Here is a 14,781-nt window from a genome sequence, read left to right as displayed (position 1 = left end):
GTGTACAGCCATTAGTGTCTCCTTACATTATTTTGTTCATTGGCAGCTAGATTTTGAGGTTGAACTTGTGTTCCCTTTTGCAATACTCATTTATTTTACCTGGACAGAAGATGCTCTTGTACTTCCAAAGTTAATTTATCTCATACTATTTCTTGTGTTAATATTTTCCAAGTTCAGGATGCTGTCTGGATATAAGAAGATGAGTGTCCTCATCACACACCTTTACATTATATGAAACATACAGAGTTTTGTAGTCTGTATAACACTATACAGAGGTCAGCAAAATTTGTAAAAGAACAGACTGTATAGGCCATACTGTTGTAACTGCTCAACATTGCCATTATATGTGAAATCAGCTATAACCAATTCATAAACGAATGAATATGGCCATGTTCTAGTAAAACTTACTGACAAAAACGTGTTAGGCCAGATTTGGACCACAGGCTGTAGTTTTCTGACCTCTGGCTTACAGCAGAAGTTTATTTTGGTACACGGAAAGCAGAAGCGAGAAAATGTATGCCATCCCATGTCATTTTTCTGAATCCTTAACATGGGAATTTAAAGTAAAACATGGGGCAGAATCTGCTTTAAGCCTTTGAATTCTTGGCTCTTAAAACCAGGTTGAGGGTTGTGTGTTTTTATTCTTTTGTATCTCCTTTTCAGTTAGGCTTGGCACCTAGTTCATTGAAAGAGAGCCAACAAGAATGAGTGAGTCACTCAGTGATAAGAAGCAACCTGTGGCCATTTATCTACTATCTTCCATTCCTACTTCCTAGGCTTGATAAGTAGTATTTGTAGTATAGTTGTCAGTAACTTTTTGAGCTTATATAAGTTTATGTGGAATTCATTTACAAATGTGTGATTATTATGATAGATGTTATTTTGTAAATTTCAAGGTTCTTTAATGTGGCATGGACATGTTTCCAAATCAATAAATATAGCTTACCCACAGACTTTCTATGGGATGTAAAGTATGTGTTACAACGGGTGAATCCATTTCTCTGTTTTGGGAAAGCAAGTTAATTTTTTTTTGTTTTGTTGCTACATATAATGTTGACTATATGTATACTCTAATGCAGTTGGTCTCCTAATTCTACAGGATAGATGTCTAGCTGTTGCATTGTTGGATCATCAGTTTCGTTTTAGTTAGATGCTATGAAATTGCTCTTGAAAATGGTGTCTTCTGCCACCACAGAACGGTGTTGTTATGAAAGTGCCAATTTTCATAAAAACTTGTGCACAATGGGTATTAAGAATTTTTTAGATCAGGCGCAGTAGCTCATGCCTGTAATCTCAGCACTTTGGGAGGCCTAGGCAGGTGGATCACCTGAGAACAGGAGTTCCAGACCAGCCTGACCAACGTGGTGAAATCCCATCTCTACTAAATACAAAAACTTAGCTGGGTGTGGTGGCATACACCTGTAATCCCAGCTACTTGGGAGGCTGAGACAGGAGAATCGCTTGAACCCAGGAGGCGGAGGTTGCAGTGAGCCGAGATTGCACTACTGCACTCCAGCCTGGGTGACAAGAGCGAAACTCCATCTCAAAAAAAAAAAAAAAAATTCTTTAAATTTGTAACCAATCTAATAGGTGAAAATGGCATTTTTAACATAAGTCTAACTTAAACAATTAATGGCCATGGGTAAAAGAAGAATCAAATAATGATGCATGATTTATCAGATAAGGCAGTACTCAATTTTTCCTCTACTCCCCCCAAAAATCCTGTTTATCTGAGTTAGAAATGATTAATATTTTCTAAATTTAGTGCCCCCTGGAAGTTTATAAACTCCCTAAGTATACCTCATACCAGCGTTCTTCTGACTTTCTATTTTTGAAATAATTTTAGATTCAGAATCACAAGAATCACACAGAGCAACCTGATTTACGCTTCACCCAGATTGACTTTTTATTCTGCATCGTTGTGTTCTCCCCTTACTTCCTCTTCTTGCTGTCTCCTCCCTTCATGTGTTTATACATAGTGTTATCATTTTATGTATTATTGGTGAATGATTTACCGACATTATCTTCCTGTAAACCAAAACACTTCAACATTTACTTTCTAAGAGCCTGAGCATGTTATATTGACTTTAGTACAAATTTCAAAATCATGAAATGTGTCAGTAGTATAAAAGTATAACAGCATACAGTCCATATTCACATTTTACCCATTTTTCCAGAGGTGTTCTTTATAGCAGTTTCTTCACTTCTACAACATCCAGAAAAGGATCTTCAGTTGCATTCAGTTGTCATGTCTCTTTAGTCTTGTTTAATCTGAAACAGTTTCCTGGACTTTGATCACATCAATATTTTTAAAAAGTAATAGCTAACAGTTTTTAAGGAGATACCTCAGATTTTCAATTTTTTGTTTCCTCATGAAAAGGCTTAAGATACTCATTTTGAGCAGAAATACTTCAGTATTCTCAGTCTTCCTCAGTGAATCATATCAGGTGACAAACAATGTCACTTTTTCTCACTTTGAACTACTTTGGTCTCTCGGTTCAATTGGTGTCCACTGAACTTTTCCACTTTAGTTAACATTCCGTTGTAATTAATTTGGAACTATACAGGTATTCTGTTTTTCATCAAACTTTCACCTAGTAGGTTTAACATGCATAGGTGACTTTTACCTGAGTCAGTGATGGTTAGAAAAAAGTCTGTGTTGGCCGGGCCTGGTGGCTCACACCTGTAATCCCAACACTTTGGGAGGCCGAGGCAGGCGGATCATGAGGTCAGGAGATCGAGACCATCCTGGCTAACACGGTGAAACCCCGTCTCTACTAAAAATACAAAAAATTAGCCGGGTGTGGTGGCGGTGCCTGTAGTCCCAACTACTCGGAAGGCTGAGGCAGGAGAATGGCGTGAACCTGGGAGGCGGAGCTTGCAGTGAGCCGAGATGGTGCCACTGCACTCCAGCCTGGGCGACAGAGCAAGACTCCGTCTCAAAAAGAAAAAAAAAAAAGAAAAATCTGTGTTATTGCTTATATGCATTATTTAGTGTCTTGTACTGTAAGGAAGAGTTTTTATATCATGGCCTGTCAGAACAGTCCAGCAATGTCTTTTATCAACTGGAAATTCTGAAAGAATGAATAAGGGGTGATTTATATGAGAATAGAGGGAAAGGGTCACCCAAAGAGTCTAATTAATTTATGTCTAAACCATGGAGTGGAATGTGAGGGGCACATAGAACCCCAGAGTTGTGATTCTAATACATTGCATGGTGGAAGGAGAAGAGGAAGTTTTTGGTAAGTGTTTCATGTAACGTATCTGTGTAATGTATGTGTGCCTTCGTTATTGGGAGAGTGTTCAACAGTTCACAGTGAAATAGACTGTGAAGCATTATGCTGGAATCTGGGTTCAGATTCTAGATCTGTATCCTACATATCACCAGTGTTTGTTTATCAATTTTTGCTTGTCATTACTTTAAGTTTATTTAACCCATTAGAGTATCCAAGGTTGACAGTGAAGGGACTGCATTTGGGAGCTATCTGAAGACAAAAACTCAGCTTTTTGAAGTTTCTTTCATGTGTCACCTTACATGGCCCCTCCCATTCTCTGTGGAGAAGTTTGTGTACATTATTCAGACTACTGTGCAGTGACTGTGTTGTTTAAAACCTATACATAGCCAAACTCTGTTCTGTGTTCTCTGTAACTAGGGCATTAGTCTCCCAGTAGTAATCCTGCATCTTATGCTAGTTAAAGAAGGTTCCCAGAATAAAGACATTCTTACTTTTGAACAATGACTTGGATAGATTGAGGAAGTGGTTTTAATAATCACTTTGATATATTTCAAAATCTGGTTCATTATTGGTGAGGTGCAGGCCACCTGGTATTAATGGAAATGTGTAATTTGAAACCAGTGCAGTGGAATCAGAGGCTTGAACATGACTTAAGTCTTGGTCAAAAGTGGTCGTCTGAATGTTCCCTGCTTTCTGTATGTAACTTTGTACTTAGTCTTCAGTGGCAGGATTGCAGCAGAGGCCCAGTAAATATTGTTCATTCGATGTATGGAGAAAATGGAAGTAAGGCCAAAAATTACTGATTGTAAACAAATGAAGCACCAAGTGAATAAATGTACAAATAGACAAATAGCCAGCAGGAAAAAAAAAAAAAAACAACAACTTGTTACCTAAAGAATGGAAACCAAGTGGAAAAGGCTGCCAGGGACCTAAGATACTGTTACCGTTTTAATATGCATATTGTTGCTTTCACATATAATACGGTAAGGGAGTATCAGAAAACCTGAATCTGCCTGACTAAAACATACCTTGTTCCACAAAGCTATATATATGAGAATATTTAAGGTGGTTTAATACCGAATTCATAAATTCAGCCTCAGTGTAGCAAACTTCTAAAGCTTCCATGATGTGAGGGAAGTTTTAACAAACAATGGAAATCACAGCGCTAACGTACATTACTATTATGCGATTCTCTGATGGTAATAGAAACTGTGCTGCAGGACACGTTTTGATTTGGGGAGAAATGCAGAGTAACTCCACAGAGGAATTCATCCTCTCTAATTTTAACTCTGAATGGAACCCACATGCCCATACCCTGGAGATGCATGTAAGCGAACAACATGGCTTACTCTGTTAAAAATAGAAAAGAACCTTCAATTAATCATCCTGTGAACTTGATAAGAGGATGCAGAGGAACGTGAATGCCTCTCTGTATATCTGTGATTGACCTTGGCACACAGTGAGTGCCCTCTAAAGAGTAGCCCAGTAAGTACTGTATCATTCCACCAATCAAATTAGATCCTCTTGCTTCCAGTGGGAGGAGAGTGACACAGACCAAGGAAAGCCGAGGAGAAGATTGTAGCCTTTTATTTCTCCTTGCATTTGTTGAGGTTCACTGCTCACTGATAAACGATTTGCACAAAAAAATTCAGACCTCTGACTCTTCTGGTATTTGATTTATCTAGTAAAGTTAATTCCAAGACAAAAGTGTACAGTTGGTTAAAAATACCAGTCTCATGTTTATTTGATGGTTTGAAATATTCTCTGCTACATTGTTGTACCTCGTTTGTCACCTTGGAATAAATGACAATCATGTTGATTTTTCCACAAGATAATTTGATTCTAAAATTCATTTATCTTCAGGAATTAGAGATTCTAAAAATGTCATCTCTCGTGTCTCATTTAGTCATTTCCAAGATTTAGTGGGTGTTCTCCCTAAGTGCCTTGAACAAGAATGCCTTGTTCAATGGCTGTATTTTACTCATAATTAACATGCCAACTGCTTTGGGGTTTTTTTAGGTTTACGAATTTCTTTTCTGCAGTACTTAACTTTCTATATTTTTATATATTAAAACAAGTTAGGTAGGATAAAGATCACTGTGGATGGTATAAATACTAATAGCAAAACTAGAAGTAAGTTGTATTTACATAAGTTGTACATAGGTGTTACATTAGGTTGTCTTACATGAAAGTATTATGAAGTACTAGGATTTGGGGTGTATTTTGAAATCCTTGCCAGTCCTACTTGATAAAGCATTGAATGGTACCATATGAGAGGAGAAGAGGACTGAAACAGGACTCCTTATGATTTAGACCTCAACAACTACTAGGGAGGGTTGGTTTTTCTTTGAGTGCATGAATTTTAAAAAGACTATTTTGCCAGTTTTAGTTCCATATTAAACGCACAGATTAAGATTTTGGTTTTGAAAGTGTAAATAGGAAGCTTGAGTTGGGGGGTATTTGGAGATAGAGATAATACGTAATGGCTGTGGGAAAGGATGAGATCTAGAGATAGAGTGTATGTGGGAGTAGGAACATATGTGCCTGAGACCATGCTTTGGATGCTCTGGCATTTAGATATTGACAAAATGAGGAAGACCCATTAAAGGAGATTGTGGCTAGAGTTACTAGGTGAAAACCAAAGGGTTGTAGTGTTCCTGAAGATACATGAAGGGTGAGATTAAAAATTAATGAGGCGGCAGTGACTTTTGCATGGCAGTGAAAGACAGTTCAATTTGAAAATTGAGTATCATTGATCTTAGAGCTCTTATTATTGAAAAGGTCAAATTAAAGAATACCTTTGAGTTGATGGTCTGTACTATAATTAGGTTACCATTGTTAGCCCAGCATAGACACATGCTGATACCTGTGAGTTGCTCTCATCAATTACTATGTGAAGATGCATCCCAGTTGTCCAATTTTAGATCCTCTTCATTCCACGTTATATGTATACAAGATAAAACTTGATGTTTTCATTATATCCTTTCAATCTTCTAACAGCAATCCTTATGTAGCTTTATCATTAGAGTTCCCACTTGCAGTGTCTCTTTCTGTACCTGCATTCATCGGCCACAGTAGAGTTTTCATTAAGGCAGGATTGCATTTCATTGATTTTGGCTTCTGTCAGACATTTAGCAAAGATTGTTGAAGGAAAGGAATGGATGAGGGGCCAGCTGAAAGAAAAAGTATCAACCTAATGATGGATAAGTGAAAAAGGGATGAAGAAAGGATGGTGCTAGGAATTGAGGGAGTAAAGCAAGATAGAATGTACAAAAGGTAGAATTTTTAAAGAAAGTTGTAGGACAAGGGTGAGGTGTGTTGAACCTACATTTAAAATACAATAACATCACTAAAGTTGAGGCCGGGTGCAGTGGCTCACCCCTGTAATCCCAGCACTTTGGGAGGCCAAGGGGGGCGGATCACCTCAGGTCAGAAGTTTGAGACCATCCTGGCCAACATGGTGAAACACCATCTCTACTAAAAATACAAAAATTAGCCAGGCGTGCCTGTAATCCCAGTTACTCAGGGGGCTGAGGCAGGAGAATGGTGTGAACCCGGGGGTGGGAGGTTGCAGTGAGCCAAGATCACGTCACTGCTCTCCAGCCTGGGTGACAAGAACGAAACTGTGTCTCAAAAAAACAAAACCAAACCAAACAAACAAAAAAAAACCATCAGTAAAGTCAGGGAGAGAGTACCACTGTGGAAGATGTTCTTTTCCAGCTTAATCTGAAGAAGGTATTGACCATATGGTCAATTGTACAGTCATTGTACATTGTCATTTTGTCATTCCCTAACTAGATATGGGTTAGATATGAGTCTGTAGAAAATTGTCCAACATACTTTCCGCCTCTTAACATTTCACTTAACGAATTTCATTTCATTTCTTCATTTTGTGTCTAACAGACTAGAAATAATGAGCTCCTATTGACAGGGATATTTTCCTCTTCATACTTTCCTTTACCTTACAGAGCCTTTTATGTAGCAGATATTTAATGTAATAATAGGTCTAAACTAATTTAGACCATGGATGAGTGAAATTTTGATGAATGAGCCCCAATCACCTGAAGGGTGAGTAAAAAGAATTTCTAGAGACCCAATATGAGGTAGCTGCTTCACACTTTTTTGAGAATATTATGGCATGACTGAGGAAATCACAAGTTCTGTAGACTATGTTGAGTTGGATTGTGTAAATATAGATTCTGGTATTAGGGAACTCAGCATCTGCTAGATTAGACTTTTTATGGTGAAAGTCTTTTTTAGGGGTTAGGCATAAATCCCTACTGATATTTGTGGAGTAATAGAATATAGCTCCTGTTTTCTTTCCCGCTTGTATAGCCTGTGCCATTAGTGTCCTCTTTTTCACTGTTTTCTCAAAGGAAGACGGTCAAAGAGGAAGCCATATGCATGGTAGACTTTGTAATCTGGGAAAAGTCAACATATGTCATCGTAGTGCTCTTTCTATGTGTTGTCAGTCCTTAGAAAGGATTCATGTTTTCCATATTATATACTACTCTATTTTTAAAAGTTCTTAGGGAGAATGGCTGTAACAGGCCAATGATAGAATCGTAGATTATAGTCACTGTCTGATTACTTTCCATCACAAGAGGGAACGATACAGGACAGTCTATGTAGCTGACTTCAGTGTGACCACTCAGTGTTTCTGTAACACAGTATTTATATTGCTGTACAATAGAGTTACATTTATTTCTGTGATCCAGTTCATTTGTTTAATATTGGGATTCAAGGAGTGTTGAAGAAATGTCTACTGATTAATAACAGATGGGAAGAGTATATGTGTTTTAAATAAGAGACCAAGAGAAACAATAAGGAAAATAAGAAGAAAGTGTTTGTGAGCTTTTCACATTACTCTTACGTTTGGAAAGTGCACAAGACATCATAGTGGAGATTTCTGAGGAGGTGAAAACCTGTAGAAAAATGCTTTATCAGTAAAGAGCCGTCCAAGTTGTTAGAAAGTTGATTTCTAGAAGGATATTGAGACATTAGGTATATAGGGGATGTGCCTCCTTGTCTTGCTTTCATTCTGGCTTCTTACCAGCTATTGTGAATAAGTTTAAGATTTCTTCTGACATTATAAACTTTGGAAAAGGTATTGCTGTTTGTTCAACTTGAAGTAGTATCATATCCGTCAAGGCTTTGTTAAATTGTCTTGTTGATTCATGGTTCTCTTCAGTGATAACATTATCATTATATGGGATTCCTACCCACAGCCACCGAATATCTCAGTGAAGAAGTGCAGGTTTGGAGAGAACATCTGAATAGATTCATGCTAAGATGGTACATTTGCACTGACACCATTGTTATATGGCAGGCAGACATGAAGTATCCTAGGATTGATCAATATGCCTTAATGTAAATAGCTGCATATAGACCTGATTTCTTAGGCTCCCCACTTCAAGCTCTTGAACATTGTGTTGATATCCTTATCAATACACTTTGTCTTGTGTTCTGTGGTGTTTTCCCAGAATAAATATAACGAGCTCCTCCTTGACAGGGATTTTTTCTTTCTATTGTCTTGTGACAAAATGTCAAGATAAAAATGTAAGAGTTTCATTAAAGTTTGTTGAATAAAATTTGTGATGGAATGTGAGAGAGAGGTCATGAATGAGAGAGAATATAGAAATAATGGAGAATGTGATACTCCGATAGTCATGCAATATTCTTTTTGATTTATTATGTAACATATATTACTATGTTATATCTAATGTATTATTTGTCATATATATTACTATATCCTGTTGTTGTATTTGGGTAATTTGGCAATCTGCCATGTTCGATGGTGTTAAAAAGAGAACATAAAATGTAGTGATTTCTTAATAAGATATAGAGGTATAAGTATTAACTCTTTAAGAATATAGTGATTTATTTTAAAATGATAGGAAAGGACCATAAAAATGTCTGAATTTGGGAAATTTGAAAAGGTTTTCTCTCTGGGGCTTTCATATGTCTGTTCTATGTGAATGTTGTGTAATTCTTGCTTTGCCACAGCTCCCTCTTTGCTAACCCTTGTTAACCCATGCAGAGAAGGAAGTGGACTGATGACATTTTGAGTCCGTCTTCAGGTTTGTTGGGAATGCAAGGGAAATGAGTTGTAACCAATGGGAGTAAAGGGCTAGTTGCTCTGCCAGTTGCCTCGACTTGTTTGACACTGCTTGAGCAATCGGAATGGCTAGTTTTGAATCTGGCTTCTCAGTCAGAATTTTACCTTCACTCTAACACTACTTTTTTTCAAATCACTTATATTTCCATAAATATGAACCAACTTCAGTGATCTTCATTTTTTTCCTGAAGATTGAAATTTCTTTCCATCTGCCTGAAGAACTTTCTTTAGCACTTCTGGTATAGCAGGCCTATTGATGATAATTTTTCTTTTAGTATATGGTGATTATTTTATATTTAACTGTCTTTTTTTGAAGTCTTCTTCATTTAAATATGTTGTTGCTAAACATAGAATTAATGGGTTTTTTAAAGCACTTTCAAAGATAATCCACGGTTTTCTGGACTCCGTTAATATTTAAATCTTTATTTTTGTGTAATTTTTTCTCTTCATATAAATGTACCATTTTTCTCTGACTCCTAAGATATTTTTTACTTAAGTATTGAGTCAGTTTTGGTTATGATGTGACTCTGTGTTTTTCTTTATATTGTTTGGTTGTTTGAACTTCTTTAATCTGTTAATATTGTGTTTTATGTTAAATTTGGGGGGATTTCAGCCATTTAAAATATAACTTTTCAGTCTCTTCCCCCGGGACTCTAATTTTTACATATATATTTGTATTACATCTATTAATATTGTTCTATGGATACCTGACATTATTTTTAAATCTTATTTTTGGTGTTTTTCACTTTGAACAACCTAATAATTTGTGTCCATCCATGTTCACTAACTTTATTCTATTTTTTTTCCAATCTGCTCTTAAGCCCATCCTGTAAATTTTCTTTTTAATTTATTTTATTTTTTAGTTCCAGATATTTACTGCTTTTGCTTTGTTTTTGAGACAGAATCTTTCTCTGTCACACAGGATGGAGTGCAGTGGCATGGTTCACTGCAGCCTTGACCTCCTGGTCTCAAGTGATCCTCTCACCTTAACCTACCCACTCCTTAGTAGCTAGAACTACAGGTGCATGCCACCACACTCAGCTAGTTCTTTGTTTTTGTAGCGATAGGGTCATTGTGGTGCCCAAGCTGGTCTTGAACTCCGAGGCTCAAGCATTCTTCCTGCCTCGTCCTCATGCCCCGGTCAACCAGTTCTTTATTTTTAATATTATGTTGTATTTGATGTGCTATCCTATTCATTTAGTATAAGCACATTTTTCTTTATGTGTTCAGCATAATTATATGCTTTTTCAGAATTTTAACATCAGGACTGCTTCCAGGTTAGCTTTAGTGTCCTTTGTCTTAAGTATGGGTTATAGTTTTCTTTCTTTGTATGTCAAGTAATTTTGGATTGTAACTTGAACTTAGAGTATATTTTAGAAACTCTGAATTCTATTTTATTTTTCTAAAACAGTATTTCTCAGCTTCAGCACTATTGACATTTTGAACTGAGTTACTTTGTTTGTGTTGTTGTTGTGTGTATTCTGGGAGGGTACTGTGTTCTGTATGCATTGTGGGGTACTGAGTATTATCCTTTGTCTCCACTCAGTTCTTACCAGTAGCATAACTCTCTCTCTTCCCTGTGTCCCCTGCCAAAAAATACCTTCAGTCCTTTCTAAGCGCTCTTTTTTATGGTGTTGGGGCCAAAATCACACATCCTTGCTCACTCTTTTTCATTGAGAGCTATGGCTATAAATGATAGTGATACTTTTACTTATTTATGTTTAAGACAAGCAGTTAACTTAGCTGGATTCAAACTCCAGGCTTTCTCGTGTGCTGTGGGAAGCAGCCTACACTCTATTCAGTTCTTTTCTTTTCATATTGGTTGGGTTACTTTGAGTCTGGCCTACTTGATGGGCAATTCACAGGTCAACCAAAGATTTCAGCAGAACTTATACACAGAATTTCATTCAGGCTTCCCGTGTCTCATTCTCCACACTGTGGGAATTTCCTCCCACTTTCCAGCCACTATTGAGGATGCCTGTCGGCAAAATTCCTTGAAATTGGAAACTTTTACAGGGAAATTCCTTTCCTCCAAGAGTGCACTCTCCTCCAGTGTTGGCTTGCTTTTCATTGTTCTCCATGGTTTTAGATAGCTCTCTTTATATTCCTTCTGGAGTTTCCAGATATGATACCTGTTGGGGGCTTAGCTTGATAACATGTATTCCTCTTATTACTAGTAGCCAGACCTGCATGTCTTCCTTGACCTGATGCGGAAAAGTTTCATCTTACGAGACAGTAATGTGCTAGCTAGTTTTACTGATTCGTACTCTAAAGTACCCAAGCCTAAAATAGTGGAGCTGTCTATCCCACATGAAACCTCTCTGATTTTCACTGTTTTTTATGAAGAGTATACATGTTCAGATTTCTGTAGGATTTTTAAAGCATCACAGTTTTTATAAACATATATATTTCCAAGGTCTACCTGCTTTGTATTTTGCCTGGCGAGAGTAGGAATAATCTCTTGGTATGAGTATCTATTTTCCACTCATCCAAAACAGATAAGAGCATTGATTTCACCAAGCGTTATGTTCTAGTTTGTCTTGGTATTATTATTAGAAACACCTGGTGATAAATTTGAGCTAACTATTCTTCTCTACCCTCATTCCCAGCATTATCACCTGCTTTTACCACTTCCAAGGGGTGGAAACATTCTCCACAATGCATTTATTCATGCCAGAGAAAAATCTAGAAAAAGGTGAATAAAACGAACAAATTCTTTCCCCTTAGTATCTGTAGCCAACTTGCCTAAGTGTTCTTTCCCACAGTTCAAGTCTTCAGTCTGTAGTTCATAAGCAAAGGGATGCCGTGAGCTCTGATCTTGCCGGAAGAGAGAATAAGTGAGCTGCCCCATGGTAGACGTTTCTGGCCATCTGAAATGAGTCGATGAATGTGGCTTTTGTGTAAAGGCTAAAAATAAAATGTAACCACTTTCTTCTTTGAGTAGTTGATACAGCAAATAGTTGAAACAGAAGTTTTGATTGGCAAATCGGGATGTGGTCGATACTTTAACAAAGAGTAGAACTATTACCAGTTTTGCGTGTTGCTATTTGTGTCTCTTTCACAGTTTGATAGTATCACATCCTGGAAAGTGAAACCGAAAATTCTTATTCGTTTTTAAATGACTAAATTTGCTTTCATGGTATTTACAGTGAAAGAGTAAATTAGAAAGTGATTGGATGACTGTTAATGAGAAAAAGCAGGGTAAAAATATTTAATCGAAAATATTATTGGAGTCAAAACATAGGCTTATGTTATGTTTTGTGAATTGTGCTGTGTTGTAGACATTTGATGAGTTCTCCTAACATAGAATTGATCTAGCTCTTAAAATACCATTTTTGATTGAATATAAATGGTATGTTTTATATAGATATCTTACAACTTCTGAATTCGAGGAAGATGATATGAATCTTCTAATTTAATCTGTTTGATTCGAATGGTATATTTTTTCACATTTCTCATAATTTCCACGTCAACTTCCATGATGATCACGCAGGAAAGGGGCATGATTGCACTTCTTGTAGTGCATACGATCACTAAAACATAGTTACTGTCTTTCTATGGTCTTAAGAAAAATTCAGAAACAGCATACCAATGTACACATAAGATAAATAAGCTTATGTGAAACACTAAGTGTTCTGCTCTGAGAAATACCTTGATTGGTATCCTAATGTCTGATGTTATTGGTAGTTCTCAAACTCTTCCCCAATTCTGCTTCCATGTAAATTTGTCTGTTGTTAATCTATCAGTCCATTTTTATCTATCATCTATATATCTGTCTTTATCAATCATTCATCTGTAATCTGTCTGTGCCATTTGTCATAAGAGACAGAAGGGCATAGCAGTGGAAACTCAAAGGAGTTACCTCCATGTGAATGGACAGTGGTGATAGTGATCTGTGAGGTGGTGATGTATAGAAAGAAAAACTAGAAGATAGCATGCCCTAAGTCAGGGACCTTGTCCAGCAGGCACTCTGGCCTTGTTACACTGTGCTTGAATATGAAAAAAATCAAAATAGTGCTGACATTCTGTATCTTCTGGGTGTGAGAAAACTTAGAGTAGATAAGACGACTCTGCCATTTCAGTCTTTTCTATTTCCACATTTTAAAGCTCAATTTTAATTATGTAGAATTATTTTTCCAGCCCGTGTTAAACTAGACCATGGATTGGCAGACTTTTTCTGTAAATTGCCAGATACACATTGTCAGTTCTGAAAGCCTTGTGGTCTTTGTTGCGGCCAATCTACTCTGCTGTTGTATTATGAAAGCAGCCAGAGATAATTTATAATGGAATGAGTGTGCTGTGCCTTTCTTCCAATAAAGCTTTAGAAAAGCAGCCTGTGGGCTAGAGTTTACCCTTCAGGAAACCAGAGCATTGGCTAAACTGGAACCTGAAAAAAAAATCACATCAACTCAGCCGCATGGTAATAATATTTGAAGTATTATTTCAACATTCTCATTTTCATAAAAATTTGTTTAGCTCTTTTGCCAAATTCCATGTGCAAGTGAGTGATACAAATGACTACCACGTGCCATTAACGTCACCTAAACAGTGTAAAACAAGCACAGTAGAAGGAATTGGAGTGATATAAACCCCTTGCTATAATAGTTACAGTTGATAAATTATATTTCAAAATTGAACCTATTTCTTCCAAATTTCATCTATAAAGTTCCAGGGAATTCCAAAATCTTGCCTGCCTTCTTATCCCAGTTAACAGGATTGTCTCTGAGCAGCCGTGGTGGTATCCATCCTCCGTGGACCATAAATTGAGCCTATTTTGACATCATTTGAGCAGTTGTAATTGTTTCACCACATCAGAGTGAGATTACTACATGCCAGAGCTATTCTTTAACTCAGCTTGTAAAAACATGATAGCATCAACAGTATATATAGCAAACGAATGCCATCTTTAATCCAGTTAAAGGGTTTTTACCAATTTGCTCTTGTTTGTTGATGCTATCTGCATTGCAGTAAAGGTGAGGTAAAAAGACTGAATAAACTGCCAAGTTAAAATTAAATTTGGGCAATTTCTCTTTTGCAGCAATGTATGTATATTTACTGAAAACATGTATGCCAAATTTAGTGTTGAAAGGCTCATTCAAATCAATTGGGAAAGCACATAAACGAACAATTCATAAAAGAAAAGCATTGCAAATGGCCAAGAGCATAGAAAATGTGCTCAATCTTATCAGTCATTATAATGAAATAATGAAATTTGTGTACATATGAAATATATACTTAAAATATATATAAAAACAATTATTTGCCTTTTTTCACCTATCAGATTAACAGATACATGTGTTAACAAGGTGGGGAGAATTTACAACTCCTGATGTGTTAAAATCTTTAAGGAAGGTAGTAGAAAATATATATAAAATGGAAATTAGCACTTTTGACCAACAATTTTGGTTTTAGATATTTACCTATAAG

This window comes from Papio anubis, chromosome 7, assembly GCF_008728515.1.
Source record: "Papio anubis isolate 15944 chromosome 7, Panubis1.0, whole genome shotgun sequence".
Classification (NCBI taxonomy): Eukaryota; Metazoa; Chordata; class Mammalia; order Primates; family Cercopithecidae; genus Papio; species Papio anubis.
This window is presented reverse-complemented; position numbering follows the sequence as displayed.